The sequence below is a fragment of the Pan paniscus genome, chromosome 22 (assembly GCF_029289425.2).
Source record: "Pan paniscus chromosome 22, NHGRI_mPanPan1-v2.0_pri, whole genome shotgun sequence".
In the NCBI taxonomy this organism is placed as follows: Eukaryota; Metazoa; Chordata; class Mammalia; order Primates; family Hominidae; genus Pan; species Pan paniscus.
Genome location: NC_073271.2, coordinates 11,486,147 through 11,500,075, shown reverse-complemented (window position 1 = coordinate 11,500,075; position 13,929 = coordinate 11,486,147). Strand labels below are relative to the sequence as shown.

At 35.7% G+C, this 13,929-nt stretch overlaps 1 protein-coding gene across 9 annotated transcripts in view; it reads left to right on the top strand.

Moving 5' to 3' along the window:
• Positions 1 to 13,929, top strand: part of NRIP1 (nuclear receptor interacting protein 1) — a 332,678-nt gene that overhangs the window by 51,889 nt on the left and 266,860 nt on the right. For 6 of the 9 annotated variants that reach the window (XR_010111080.1, XR_004668446.3, XR_008622455.2 and 3 more), the window contains one exon: positions 13 to 135. The exons of the other annotated variants lie outside the window; for them this stretch is intronic. The gene's annotated coding sequence lies outside the window, so the exon portion shown is untranslated. The remainder of the gene's footprint in view (positions 1 to 12; positions 136 to 13,929) is intronic. 9 annotated transcript variants of the gene reach the window in all.

Sequence of the window (13,929 nt, the reverse complement as noted above, 5' to 3'; positions counted from 1 at the left end):
CCTCTTGTTAAGATGCACACTTGACTGAAGGAGGACAGGGAATCTGAAGACTCCGGATGACATCAGAGCTACTTTTCAACAGCCTTCTCAATTTTCTTTCTCAGAAAGCAGAGGCTCAGAGCTTGGAGACAGACGGTGAGAATATTTTTTTCCTGAGTTCTTAAGGCTTAATCGTTATGACTTTAATATATTTCAGACAATTCTTTCTCGGTTATAAATTAGCTTATAATTCAAAATATGTATTATGTACTTCATCTGTGCAAGTTATTTCATCAGGCAATGTGGTTTAAAAAATGAAAGAGCTACAATCCTTCCTTTAAGGAACTTATATGGAAAGAATAAATGTAGATAAATAATGTAATCAAACAGTAAAAGAGGTTAAATGCTGTAAGAGAAATGGAGAAAAATATTCTTGAGAATTCAGTGTGTAGATTACTTCTGGAGAGAGGAATTGGAAAGCTTGAAAGAAGAAATAGTATTTTTGTTGATAACACTTAATACGATTTATCAAAAACCAGAGAAAATGGACAGTTAATACAAATCCTACAATAGCAATCCCTGATTTCAGATAAAAAGTTAATTACCGTTTTGAGGAAAAATAGAAGCATGTTTGATTATTGTGTGTTTATTATAGTATAGGCCAGTGATTACTTTTGGAATTATTAAAATTCCTCTTACAAAGGAAAGAGCATTATTAGCATTTCTGAGAAATGATAAAGTAATTGGATTAAATTAACACAAGTAGGTGGGCAGAGCAACAAAAAAGATGATGAGCAAGTGGTTAATTCTACTTGGATTAACACTCCTGTTTTCTAGTATAGCTACAACCTAAATGAATTTGTCATGTCTTAAGCTCTTGGACCTTATGCTGCTTATTTCTGGGAAGGAGAAATCCAAGTGAACTAGGTAAATGCATAATGATTGATTATTGTGCTCATAATCAGTTGTGAATAGTTCAGTTTCATCTAGCTAACTGAAAAACTCTGGTCAGAGAGAGAGAGCAGATACAGCATGCTGAAATTCACCATGTTTTACCTGACCACAGTGTTTCAAAAAGGGAATGGCAACTTTGAGCCAACTTTGCTCTTTACCTGTAGGCCTCATATGGATAATCCTAACTGCTTTTTCTTCACTATTCTGATAATGTTCAGAAAACCTAGTAATGAAGTTATTTTAATCACCCACTTAAATGCTTAGCTTTTCTTGTAATTTCATCAAGAAAATCTTTAAAACATTATTTTTTAAAAGACTGCATAAAATTACTAATAATTATTTGGTTGCAAGTCACTTTTCATATATTCATTTATATTTTACCTATAATTGGAATTTAAAATCAATGACGCAATTATTTGTAAATACTAAAATTTTTTTATTCAGATATAATTAGGTGTTAATCACTGGTTGGCAGTCTGAAATCTGCTTTTATATTTGATGAAACAGTTGATATTGAACCCCATTTCTGAACTTCTAATTCTACTAAAATTAACATTATAATCATGCATATTCCTGTGACCGCCCCGCCACAAGATATAATTGGTTTGTTGTTGTTCTTAATTTTCAACACCTTTGTTTTACCACGTAGCCAGAATGATAAGCAATGCTCACTGGATCCAACTAGGAGTTGGATAAGTAAATTATAGGTAGCCATCTGGTAAATATACACAGCCAATGAGTTGTTCTTAGAAAATTGTCAAATTTAGATTTTTCTTCCAGATTAAAAAAAAAGACAGCCAGGCATGGTGTCTCACACCTGTAATCCCAGCACTTTGGGAGGCCAAGGTGGGCAGATCATGAGGTCAGGAGTTCAAGACCAGCCTGACCAGTATGGTGAAACCCTGTCTCTACTAAAAATACAAATATTAGCCAGGTGTGGTAGCGCGTGCCTGTAGTCCCAGTTATTTGGGAGGCTGAGGCAGGAGAATCACTTAAGTCGGCAGTCGGGGTTGCAGTGAGCCAAGATCGTGCCACTGCACTCCAGCCTGGGTGACAGAGAAAGACTCCGTCTCAAAAAAAAAAAAAAAAAAAAAAAAGACATTATAATGTATAGTGAACAACTTTGAAAACTAAAAATTTATAAAAACAAATTACTAATAGTGATTTTCTATATTCCTTTCACATATTTTTAAACGTTTTTAGATTTTAAAGATGATTATGTCAAATGTGTTTTTTCTAAAACGTGTTGTGTTAAATATGTTTTCCTTTTAAATGAACAGTCCATGGTCAAATAAGCTTGGGAGATGTTGGGTCAAAGTATAGAATGTCTTTTCAATATGCCTTTCATTAACCAGTGGACTGTGTCTCCAAAAGGAGGATCTGGTATATCTCAGGAGATGAGTATTTGACAAGTTGAGGATTCTAAACTAATGTTTTATGAGGTTTTTACTATAGTTTGTCATACCCTGCAAAACACTCATGTTATATTTTTAAGTATAGTAATTTTTTTTGACTGAAAGCTCAAAGATAATGATTGGGAGGAAAAAGGATGTAATTAATTTAATATTGCAAACTAAATAAAGAATGAAGTGTTTAAAAAGCCTTTTAGTGTCTTAGGCCATGTTTCCCTTGCTCTTTTGTTAGCTCCTTCTTTTGAAAGAGATACAATCATCATATTGAGTAACTAACAAAATTAATTCACCCTTTTTTATATTTTATAGGACTTTATATACTTTCTGTGCTGTTTATCTCAGTGTATAATATTTATTAGCTAATTTTGATAAAATTGCTGATACAAAAACAGAGAATATTTTGGGTAGTGTTAACTAAATGACCATAAATCAATTTAGCTTAAACACTTGAATATACTAATTTTCTCTAATGGAATTTTTATTGTTATATGTCATGGTTTTCCACTAGGACGAGTTCTCTATTGTACTTTTTTCTAGTTTGATTAAATTTTTGAACAACTATTGTAGTAGAATAGATGTCTTGAGTTTAAAACTTTCCTGTCAGACATAAAATATCTATATAAAATTTTTTTTTAAAAAAGGGCCAGTACTCTGGGCGTGGTGGCTCACGCTTGCAATCCCAGCACTTTAAGAGGCCGAGGCAGGCGGATCACGAGGTCAGGAGATCGAGACCATCCTGGCTGACACGGTGAAACCCTGTCTGTACTAAAAATACAAAAAATTAGCCGGGCGCCATGGCGGGCACCTGTAGTCCCAGCTACTCGGGAGGCTGAGGCAGGAGAATGGCATGAACCCGGGAGGTGGAGCTTGCAGTGAGCTGAGATCGCGCCACTGCACTCCAGCCTGGGCGACAGAGCAAGACTCCATCTCAAAAAAGAAGTGCCAGTACTGATGAGCTGGGTTACGAGGTTGGTAAAGTAGGCTAATTGTATACATGGAATGCCTGTCCAACTTCATAAAACACTCCTCAAAGTCATATTTTTTTATTTGTTTAAGAAATAACTCTTTATAAAATGTGTTTAAACTTTCACACCAGATTTTTAGTAGAAACGTGATGCTGGTGAAAGAAAGATCAATTTATAATCTGGGTGAGTTGTCCTAGTTGGAATTAATTGCCGTAAACCAATTTGGCCTTCTCACTAGTGTTTTCCTGGCCTTGTGGATAACCCTGGTAAGAAAATCTGTATGCTTGGCTCAAATGAATCATTGTTAGTTTCCAGCATTGCTTCCATCCACTCTTAATTCCCTTTCTCACAGCCAGCCATCTTCGTTCAGAGTCTTATCATTTCTCATCTGGAGCTCTTGTGCTGGCAGGCCTCTTTACTGACATCCTTGTTGGAGTCTTTTACAACCACCAGATCTTCCTAAAACTCCAGCTTACTTGTGTTACTTGTCTGATCAAAAATAATGTAGCAATTGCAATAGCATAATGAACATAGAAAAGTAATAGACCTTCCTTAATCCTAACTTACTGTTACTATGGGAAACATTAATACAATTAACATTTTTTTAATTTGGTATCTTTAAATAATTGACTTTTCCTTAAGTCTTTTACTTAGTATCTTAATTGATATAACTTATGTTGTTTGGGGAGGAAGATCCCTACTAGACTAAGCCTCCATATCAACTCAGATTTTATAAAGTCGCTATATGCGAAGCCTCCATATCAACTCAGGTTTTTTTTTTCCTCTTCCATGAAAGGTTTCAAATGAAGGAATCAAAATAATTTTAAAAGTGTTGATCAAACTGTCAATACACTTTCTCTTCTTACACAGACCCTGGTCTTTTTTCACTGAAATTAACTGTTGTGAACCTGATAGTCTCCTTGATTCTCTGCTACATTTGCCCTTCAACAATGTGGCCTGTGGTTTGCATATCTGAAAATTTTCTGATTCTAACGTCAGAGCTTATGCATTTTATTTAGATAACTAGAATGTCTTCATTCTGTATTAGAGGTATATGAGTAATTTTCAAACCTCGCTTGCTTCCTTTTTGCATTTATTTATTTAAAAAAATGTTCATAGTACAGTCTATGTAAGCTTCTAGCTTGAAGCTTTGTCTCCTGCTGTTGCCGCCCCTCTCTGCACCTCCTCCCCACCTGCCATCTTCTAGCCTGTCCTCCAAGCTAGTGCTTCTCAAAATATCTGCAGTAAAGGCCAATAATTTGTTTGTCTGTTTCTATTTTATTTTTTTTAGTAACTCACTTTTATTGTCTTTTTAAAAAGCTATATGACAGAAGTTTTTAACAAGACTACAAAATCTAAGTCCACATCTTTCATCATTAAATTTAATTATAACTTTTATAGAACATGCCATCAAATTATTTTGTCATGTTCTATAAAAGTTTGTCATTACTGGCAATTTTTATTCTTGGAGGTGATTACTTAAAGTTTCTAGAACATACTGTATGCCATTGTGCTTCCTGGACTGGGCTTATGGTCCTCCTGCTTTCTGAAGAATACTGAAGCTTCTTTTCTAATTGAGAAAGCCTTGTTTGTCCCTAGAGTCAGTTCACATGCAGCCTCTGTAGAGAACCTTCACTAAAAATGGTGTTCCCTGCCTTACCACTCAGTCTTCTTCCAAAAATTGTGTCTTTCAGTGCTTTCTCCACTTTGTCCATGCCTTCTTTTTAGTAGCATCTCACTATGTTGTTGATCTGTTTTTTCCCGATGAGATTGTGAGCCCACTAAGGGCTGGTTTATCACTTAGTTATCCTTATAACTTCAGCTCTTAACAACATAGCAGCTTCTTTATAAATATTTGTACATTTGTTACTCCTTGTATGGTAAATTCAGAATAATAGCGACTCTAGAGATGGGAGATTTTTCATATCCTCCTTAGTTTACTCATCTTTTTAGAAAGTTCTTTCTTTTCTTTCCTCGTCTTGGTCTTAGGGACATTCTGCACAGAGAACAATATTTATCTGCCATATATAATTATGGAAATTCTTGAAATTAGAAGAGATTATGTTTGAAGAAAACCAACATTGTACTTTTCAACTATTAATAGCAGCAGCTTTCAAACTTTTTGCTTTCAAGACAACTTTATATTCTTAAATTATCAAGGACCCAAGAGAGCTTTTATTTATGAGATTCATATCAACTGATGTTTATCATATTAGAAATTTAAACTGAGAAAAAATTTAAAACAAGAGTTACACAAGGATGCATTCCATGTATATAGCCTCTAGACAACTCTACTGTACACTTATGAAGGAATGATACCAAAAGCCAGATAACATTTAGTAGTATGAAAGTAGTCTTTTCTTCATGTGCCTCCTGAATGGGTCATGGCCACCCCTGGCATCCTTGGACCACCCTTTGAGAACTGCTGTATTATGGCAATTCACTTGTCTAATTGCGAACAGAATCTTCTATATTTTTATTCCAATAATGTTAACCTTGCTTTTGTGTTTGTAGACTAATAAGTTTTTTTTTAATAACTGCACGGTGTATCATATTACCCACTTTTCTATTAATGTCTAGACCTAGAATGTGCTGAAACTTACTGCCAGCGTTGGCTTGGCAGCTGTAAGACAGAGATGCTTACTCAAGGAGAAGTCATTTTATTTGTGGATACTCAGTAAGGTCATTCCTAGTTTTGCCCTGTCAATTTCACCCCTACCCCGGCTTTCAAGTCCTCTTTATGATTTGTGTACCTTCTAATACTTCTTCTACGGTGATTCGCCCAACTCCAGAGGTTTGGTGGTTTAAAAAAGTTTCACAAAATGAAGTTGATGTGTTATTTTGCAGGATTGAGTAGGCTTCCCCTCAAGTCTTTCCTTCTCTCCTTTGTGTGACCTTCCCCTCCACTTGCCTCAACCTGATCCCTGATGCTGGCGGTCCTTTTCTGAGAGTACAGTCTGCTCTCTGGCAGATATTTACTTGGCCCTGGTGACTCCTGTTCTGTTTTACTCCCTACCCTCTTACCTTGGCTGATACTCTGTTAAATTCTTTCTGAGGTCTTAGCGGGACAGTCAGTCTCTAGAGTATCTGACGACGCTCTTCAAATTACATTGGTGCTGGGTCTTCCCTGAGGGTTCTGGGAATGCCTTGTGTACCTTTCAGCTGGATCGGAATACCAAGATGGCTGCTAGTTCCGACACTTGATTTACTGACAGCTTCATACTGTTTTTACTCATAGTCTTTTTATTGTGTGATGATGTCATGCAAGCTGGAATTTGAGGACTTGATATCATTATGAGTGATCATCTAAAAACATGAAGCTGATAGAATGTTGGGTAGTTTTTATTTTTTAATTCTGTGTCCTAAACGTAGTCGGGACTCAAGAAATGTTTGCTGAGTTAATTTTTTTTCTCATTAGCGTTGGATAGAGCTCTTAGCTCCAAGAACCACATTATAATTTAAGTCGGACATCTCTGTCTTATAGCCAAGGGAAATACGCTCTCACACTGTTCTGAAAAGGTACATGTTACTGTCCTAGTAAGCAAAACCCTTACCTAATACTTAATGAAGGTTGGTAGTTCAAAGTACAAAATTCAGACTTCAAACAGTATCTGATTCTGACTCTTTAAAGCACCCCTGTAAGAATTACTACTTTTTTGAAACTTTGTAGGAATCATTTTTTTTAGCACAGTGTTTATCAAACCTAGGCTTGAGATATAGTAATTATTTTTATCGTTTTTATCTTTGACTCAATAAAGTTGCTATGAAATAACACCCTATCTTATAGCACTGTTTATGTTAAACAAATTGGTTTTTAAATATTCAAAGCAGCCTTCATTGTTTCCAGAGCTGTCTTTTTCTTCAACTCTCCTGCCTTTGCCTTATTTTGACCATGGCAGTGCACTAACTGATCTACAGTTTCTTCTTCCCTCCAAGCTATCAACAACTCCCATAGCTTCTGGTTTTGTTTTTCTAATATGCTTTTAATAATACCATTGCTTGTAAGGAAACCCACCAGATAAAGGCCAGCTTCTTGGCATGGCCTTGATTCAAAGTCCTTGGTCCCAGTTGCATTTCCAGCCTAATCTCCACTCCCATTGGACTACCACACTTCCTGTGTCACACTCAGCTCTTCCTTGCCTTTGAGTGCTATTTCTGGACCCTAGAATGGCTGCCATTCTCTTCTGCCTGGCTAGCCCTTACTCATTTTTTAACCATCACTGACCAGCACCTGCATGTGTACATATGAACTAAAAACCTAGTTACAGCCTATCTGTGTTCCTAGAGCACTTTTTACATATTTCATTCATTGCATTTAGCACAGTATATACTCTCTCTCCTTTGGCACAGAGACTAAGGAAGAAAATCACCGGCACTGTGCACTCTCGGGTCTTATTTACTTGCTAGGTGTTATTACTCTGTCCTTTTCCTGTCCTGTTTAGGAAAACATACCTGAATCCAAGTGAGTGAAAGTGTGATTATTACCCAAGTTATCTTGAATTTAGTCTGTTTTTTTAAAAGGGAATAATTTGCAACCTCTTAGACCTTATTAAATTCTGTACTTAACACTAAATACTTACACTAAATACTCTTTAGAACTAATCATGACATATCTTATATCTGATGATGACAAACCAGCATGTTATAGATGGAGACACACTGATTTTAGCATATATTGTGATTTAAGCATTACAGCTGTTTGTTCCACCAGACTATTTATTTCTTGAAAGCCAGGACTATTTTATTCATCTTTTTCCTTTTGTTGTTCTAGAGTAATGATTTAAACATTTGCCTACTTTAGCTACTAAATTAAATTTTGAGAGCATTGCCAGGGAAGAATCAAACACCCTCTACTGGCATTAATACTTTCTCTTTTGGCCCATGCACTGGTAATGCTAAAACATCAAATGTCATGCTGATGTTTTTATAACAAGACCGAGATTACTTTACCTTGTTTTACTTGTGTTACTCACTATTCTAATGATTTTTTTTTTCCGTCTTAAGAATGTATTCATCATGTTGGGAATAAGAAATTTAGTAAACATGCTATAATGTAATTTTCCTTACCTGTAATTTTAGTAAGCTATATGCAGTATGCATGAAGTTTGTGACTTAACCAACTAAAACCATGTATTTTTTAAAAAAATGAAAATTCTAGAGATAAATATTGATGGAAATATTTTTTAATCTTAACCTATCACTGTGCTACAAATCTGAAAGATACAAATAGAGCTTTAAGTTTTACATTCACTACACTGAAATATAGTCAAGAAAGAATTCGACCTGAATTCTTTAATAAGCACAATGGAAGGGTTGTTTACTTTTGAGAACTAATAACTGCCCCATTCTTTGTGATTGTCTGCTTACATAATTTGTTATGAAAGAATGCTTCTAGGTAAACCCTCTCTCCAGAATGCTGGTGGTTTGTTCTATTCTGCTTGGGAAGGGTTAAGAGGAGACAACATCCTGTCAAAGACCTTGTTTTTAATTTTGCTTCTCACACTGGCACAGATCCTGCTAAGAGCAGCCCAGATTAGTTCGGAAAACCTTTGAAGAGATTTAAGATGTCCTTCAGCCAGTTTGAAGGTTTTTGTCTTGCAAATCCAGTACAAGGGCGCCTGCAGGCATCTCGACCCTTGCTGTGCTGCTGATGCAGCTCAAGGTCACACTAACCCGCCCTGTGACATTCAACAACAACAAAAAAAATTATGCGGTGAAACTGCCTCAGCGTTCAACCAACCAACAACTTCCTTTAGTGAGGAACTGAGGAAGAAGACTTTTTTACCCCCCTTTTTCTTCTTTGGGGGGCTCTGTGAATTTTTGCTGTAGGAAATAATCCCGGATTTCTGGTGTGTGTGATGACAAGGTCATTTCTTAATTAGAACACATGTAAAGAACAAAGCTAAATGGCTTCAAAACAGCTTTGTAGTTGATGGAGAGGATTTAAATTATTTAAAGAGATAGTCACCCATGTATGATGGAAGCTGAATTCTAAAGGCATTAACTCCTTCATTCCTATCTATTTGTCATTGCTTTGAATTCCTTATGTCTGACTTTAGAGGGTTGCATTCTAAACTAAAGAGAATTTGTAAATGCCCAGTTTTTAAATGATGAAATATAATTTATAAATCAAATTCTCAGATAAACTTTTCATGGAGAAGTTTTCTCCCCATGACATCTATCTCCTAGAAACATTATCACATGGCTTGACTTAGGAACTAGGAATTACACACTTTTCCCTCTGGCAACTGTGATTTATTTATAATGTGTTGGAGGTGGGTGAGTAAAGTGCTTCTTTATTGCCTCACCTTCTCTCTTCCTCACTTTTATCCATTTGTGATTTAGAAGTCTAGGTAAGCAATTTTCTCCTGCCTCTTTAGAAATAACAGCACGTATCATTCAGGTTTCTCAACTTTCAAAGAATTGATGTAGGAAGACCATCTTTTTTCTATGGAAAAAAAATTAATCTTAGTTAAAAATGGACTTTAAGAAAGTTGTTTCTGAACGTGCATGACATTTTAAGGCACAATGAAACCATGTCCATGAACACTCAGTAGCCATATTGGATCTGCTCCCCTTGGTGGGGCTTGTTTCCCCATGTTCCTCCTTCGCTGCCTGCGAATGTTAACTACCAAATAAATTAGTTGGACAAAGTCCAAGTGCATTGGCTTTCTGTGCCTGAGACTTAATGTGTATCACCTCTGCAGGATTGGAACAGAACAATCTAAGAGAGTAATTTTGTGGTTGATATTTTCTTTATGTGTATTATGTATAGAAGCACATATGGCAGTTATTTTTTTATCCACAAAATGACATTGTGTAGAGAAAGTTACCTTCAACATTATGATATTAGCAAAGCAGTTTTCTCAGAATTTATACCCAGTTGCTTTTTGACTGAAGTAGAATCAGGACAAGTACAATATTTTAAGTGTGATGATTTAAACTGATATTTTGGATTTTGTGGGCCACACTTAAGAAATTTGTTTGAGGGGATAACATGTTGGACTGTGTGAAAACGAGTTAGAATGAACTAGACTTATTATTCTGAAGGATTTTTCTCCTATTGAGAAACAATTTTGGGGGTCCATGAAATGAAAAGGTGTGTATATTAAGATACATATTTTTAGGTATGGGTATTTTAAAGATCTGAGGTTTGCAAAAAGAAAATATTGGAGGGGAAATCTATATGTGAGGAGATGGTTAGTGTGATTCATTGCATCCTGCCCTTGCCTGGAGTCTGGTGTGCCCTAAATGTCATGTATGACCCAAGCTCACCTGCTAGTAATTTCTAATTTACTGTCCTAATTCATCGATTTGTTATCACTAATTGTTCTTCATTTACTTCTGTGTAGTTTCCAGTACCTAAAGGGTTGAAAGGTTGCTGTAATTGGCACCCGCAGCTGCTCTTTCTTTTGACAGGGGATAATTTTGCAGCCTATGCTTTGTGTGACAGCTGCCTAATTGGGCATTCTCCCCTTGTAGCAAGCCTGCCTCCTCCAGCCTCCCTGCTGACAAATGGTGGTGGATTATAGATGAGGACACGCTGACCCGTTCGACCTTGCTGAGACAGCGGGGAGGGGCCTCCTGCTACTTGAGGGAAGCTTTAGGTCATTTAGAGGACAAGGTCATGAGCCAGGTGGAGAAATGACATGATATCACATGACAGTAGCCTGATGACATGATCAGTGTGTCAAGGACAAATGCATCAGTATCGATTAAACATTATTGCAATACTTCATTGAGTCCCTAGTATTTCTTAATTGTTCCTACTGATTTTTTTTAAGAAATAGAAAAAGTGCAAAATGAGACACATGTATTTTAGCAGTGTTAAAGCAGTTGTTTACATGAAAACAGAACGGCTTAGGATGCCTCCTAATAAGTTTCTTCAGTTATTTAGAGTATTTTGTTCTTAATTTTTGCTTAGTTTGCAGCCCCTTAACTATCAATACTTTTCAAGAGTTATTTGAAAATTAAGGCAGGCAAATTAAAATGTGGCAATGTATGTTGTTAAAAAATATTTAACAACTTCTGTCATTCGCCTACTTAATGACTGGCATACCTTTTCATATTTTGAATAAAAGAAAAATAAGCCAAGTGAAAATGTCTAATTGAAAAGAACACCAGAACTCTAGATTTATAAGATTAACCATACCACCGTGATGCCATAATTATGAAGTGTTAAAGGTGCTTTTTAAATAATTGTTGAGACCTGAAAATATTTTTCAAATAGCTTGGGATTATTCATAATGTAAATACTTCAAGATACATGAAAATCTTTTGTATGTCTTATTACTGGTAATGCACATACTTTTCTTGGTAAAGTAGACTTGAGCTATTACAATATATTTTTAAGTGTAAAATCTGAAGAATCCATGCAGAGTCTATTAACCCTATGTTAATACCTGAAATAATAAATTCATGTAAAACTGCGCTGGATAGTACAATTAAGAAAAATGCCTAGTTTTAAAAATGGTTAACAGTTGAGTACAAAGAAGACTGATCATGATTCTCGTTTCTGGAAAAACAATTGTTGGGCACTGTTGAATCTAAGTCCTCAGTTCAACAGGAGGTAATTTTATGCCCCTGAGATTAAAAAAACGAGGCATGGTAAAGTGTGATGAATTAGTTCACCGAAGTAGACACATCTGTATTTTCATGGCACGTGTGTGTGCGTGGGTGCGTGTATGTGTGTGTGTGTGTGTTTAATTTTGACCATGCTGTGCATGTGTTTAGCTGCTCTCAAACCCTGACTCAAGCTTGGTGGAGGTTTAATCCTGTGCCCTTGTACACGTATACTTGATTAGTAGTTGTGGTTATCTCAGCAGAAGACATACCGCCCTCCTCCTTGTATTGGTCGGGACCTGGGCATTAGGGAGTCAAGGCGAAGGAGAAAGAAAAGAGATTTTACATTAGTATTCTATGAAAGCCTTACGGTCTGCAGAACAAATTGATTGCTCCGGTGTACCTGTGCTTGGCGCCACTGCTGTGAGAGAAAGGTAGGGCTGTAATCTGTTTTATTGTATTGCATATTGTGACACTCCAGGAATATTCAACATGCGCTCTTTCTAGGGCACGTGCTGTAAGTCTAAGTAAAGAAAAAGGAAATAAATGAATGGAGAGTATGTGAGAGCAATGGGCTACAGCTTTGTTTACTTCAGTCCAAGAGAGTTCATTCGAATAAGATAATTTTACTGAAAGCGTCACCGGGAACATAACCTGATTGATAATGAAACCCTGTAAAGTGTTCTGAGGCACTAAATCTGCTTCCCTGCTTGAAACATGTGAGGCAGAGATGAAATTCAAGCTAATACTGTAAGATTTTAACCATCAGATGGGAGCAGTCATGGAGGTGGTTATGGACATAGTTTAGAAAATTATTTTAAATTATCTTCAGTACATTATATTCTTAAAGATCCTACATAACATGGTGCAAAGGAAAGAGATTTTCATGAAAAAAAGAAAAGAGGTGGCCACTACACCACCTTGAACTATATTAAGAAATTAAGAAATGTGTTGTTTACTTTATTCTTCTGCTAGCTTGATTTGCATAAACATTATACTGTTTTATTCTGTTGTAGAAAAGGAAATTGCACATTTCTTATATTTTTTTTAATTCTGTGATTGTTACTCAAATAGAGACTTGTAGTGTACAATTTGGGATGTTTGAGGTGACTTAATATGAAAGGAATAAATGCTTTAACATTTTATAAAGTGATTAAAACATCTGTGATAGGAATTAGACTCCTGGGCATTTTTAGGCATTCTTAAAATGTGGTCATAGCTGCACTTTTTCGGTTGTGTATAAATCTGTACTGCAAGGGGAGAAAAGAAATTCCTCTTGTCCAAGCCTCTTGCCACATGTGAACTGCAGATGCCCTTTTCCCTCTTCTGTCCCCATCCTGATCCTTCGATTACAATCAGAACACTTGATTTAGGAGAGAGAGGAAGCAAAATACCTCATACTAATACACTGATGAAATGAAAGTTGTTTCCTATTGTTTACTTTTGTATTCTTGAAACTAGTATATAGCTTTACATTTTTTAGATTACATTTCACTTCCATTTAAATGTGTGAATAAGTGTTCTGTATGTAGTAATTATACGTCCTAAAGACATTCTGGAGATCTGTATAATCACAAGCTATAGACATTGGTCGAGACTGGCTTGCAGATACTTTTATAGAAAATGACCAAGTGAAGAAGCATTTTTAAGCACCTGTTAATAATAAATATATCACTCTGTGACATAAAACATTGATTAAAATGAACTATTTGAGGTCATGTTGTCTATAAAGGAGATGTTTTCAAAGAACTTTTGAACTCCCTTACGAAATTCAGACTATTAAATTTTGTTTCAATTGGATATAGGCATCAAAATTATTTGTACTGTATTTTTGTACACCTAGTTTTGTGGGTTTTAAAACATATCAGAAATTGTAGAGGAAAAGTAAACTATGGAACTAAAAATCAGAATATTTTATTTTTCAGAATTAAATATGTTCTTTAAACTCTTTTTACTTACAGTTTTTGATTTTGTAATTACAAATTTTGAAGATTTTAGAATCTTTCACTTTCTCAAAAGAAATTCATGGCATGCACATGGTTAATAATTAGCCAAGT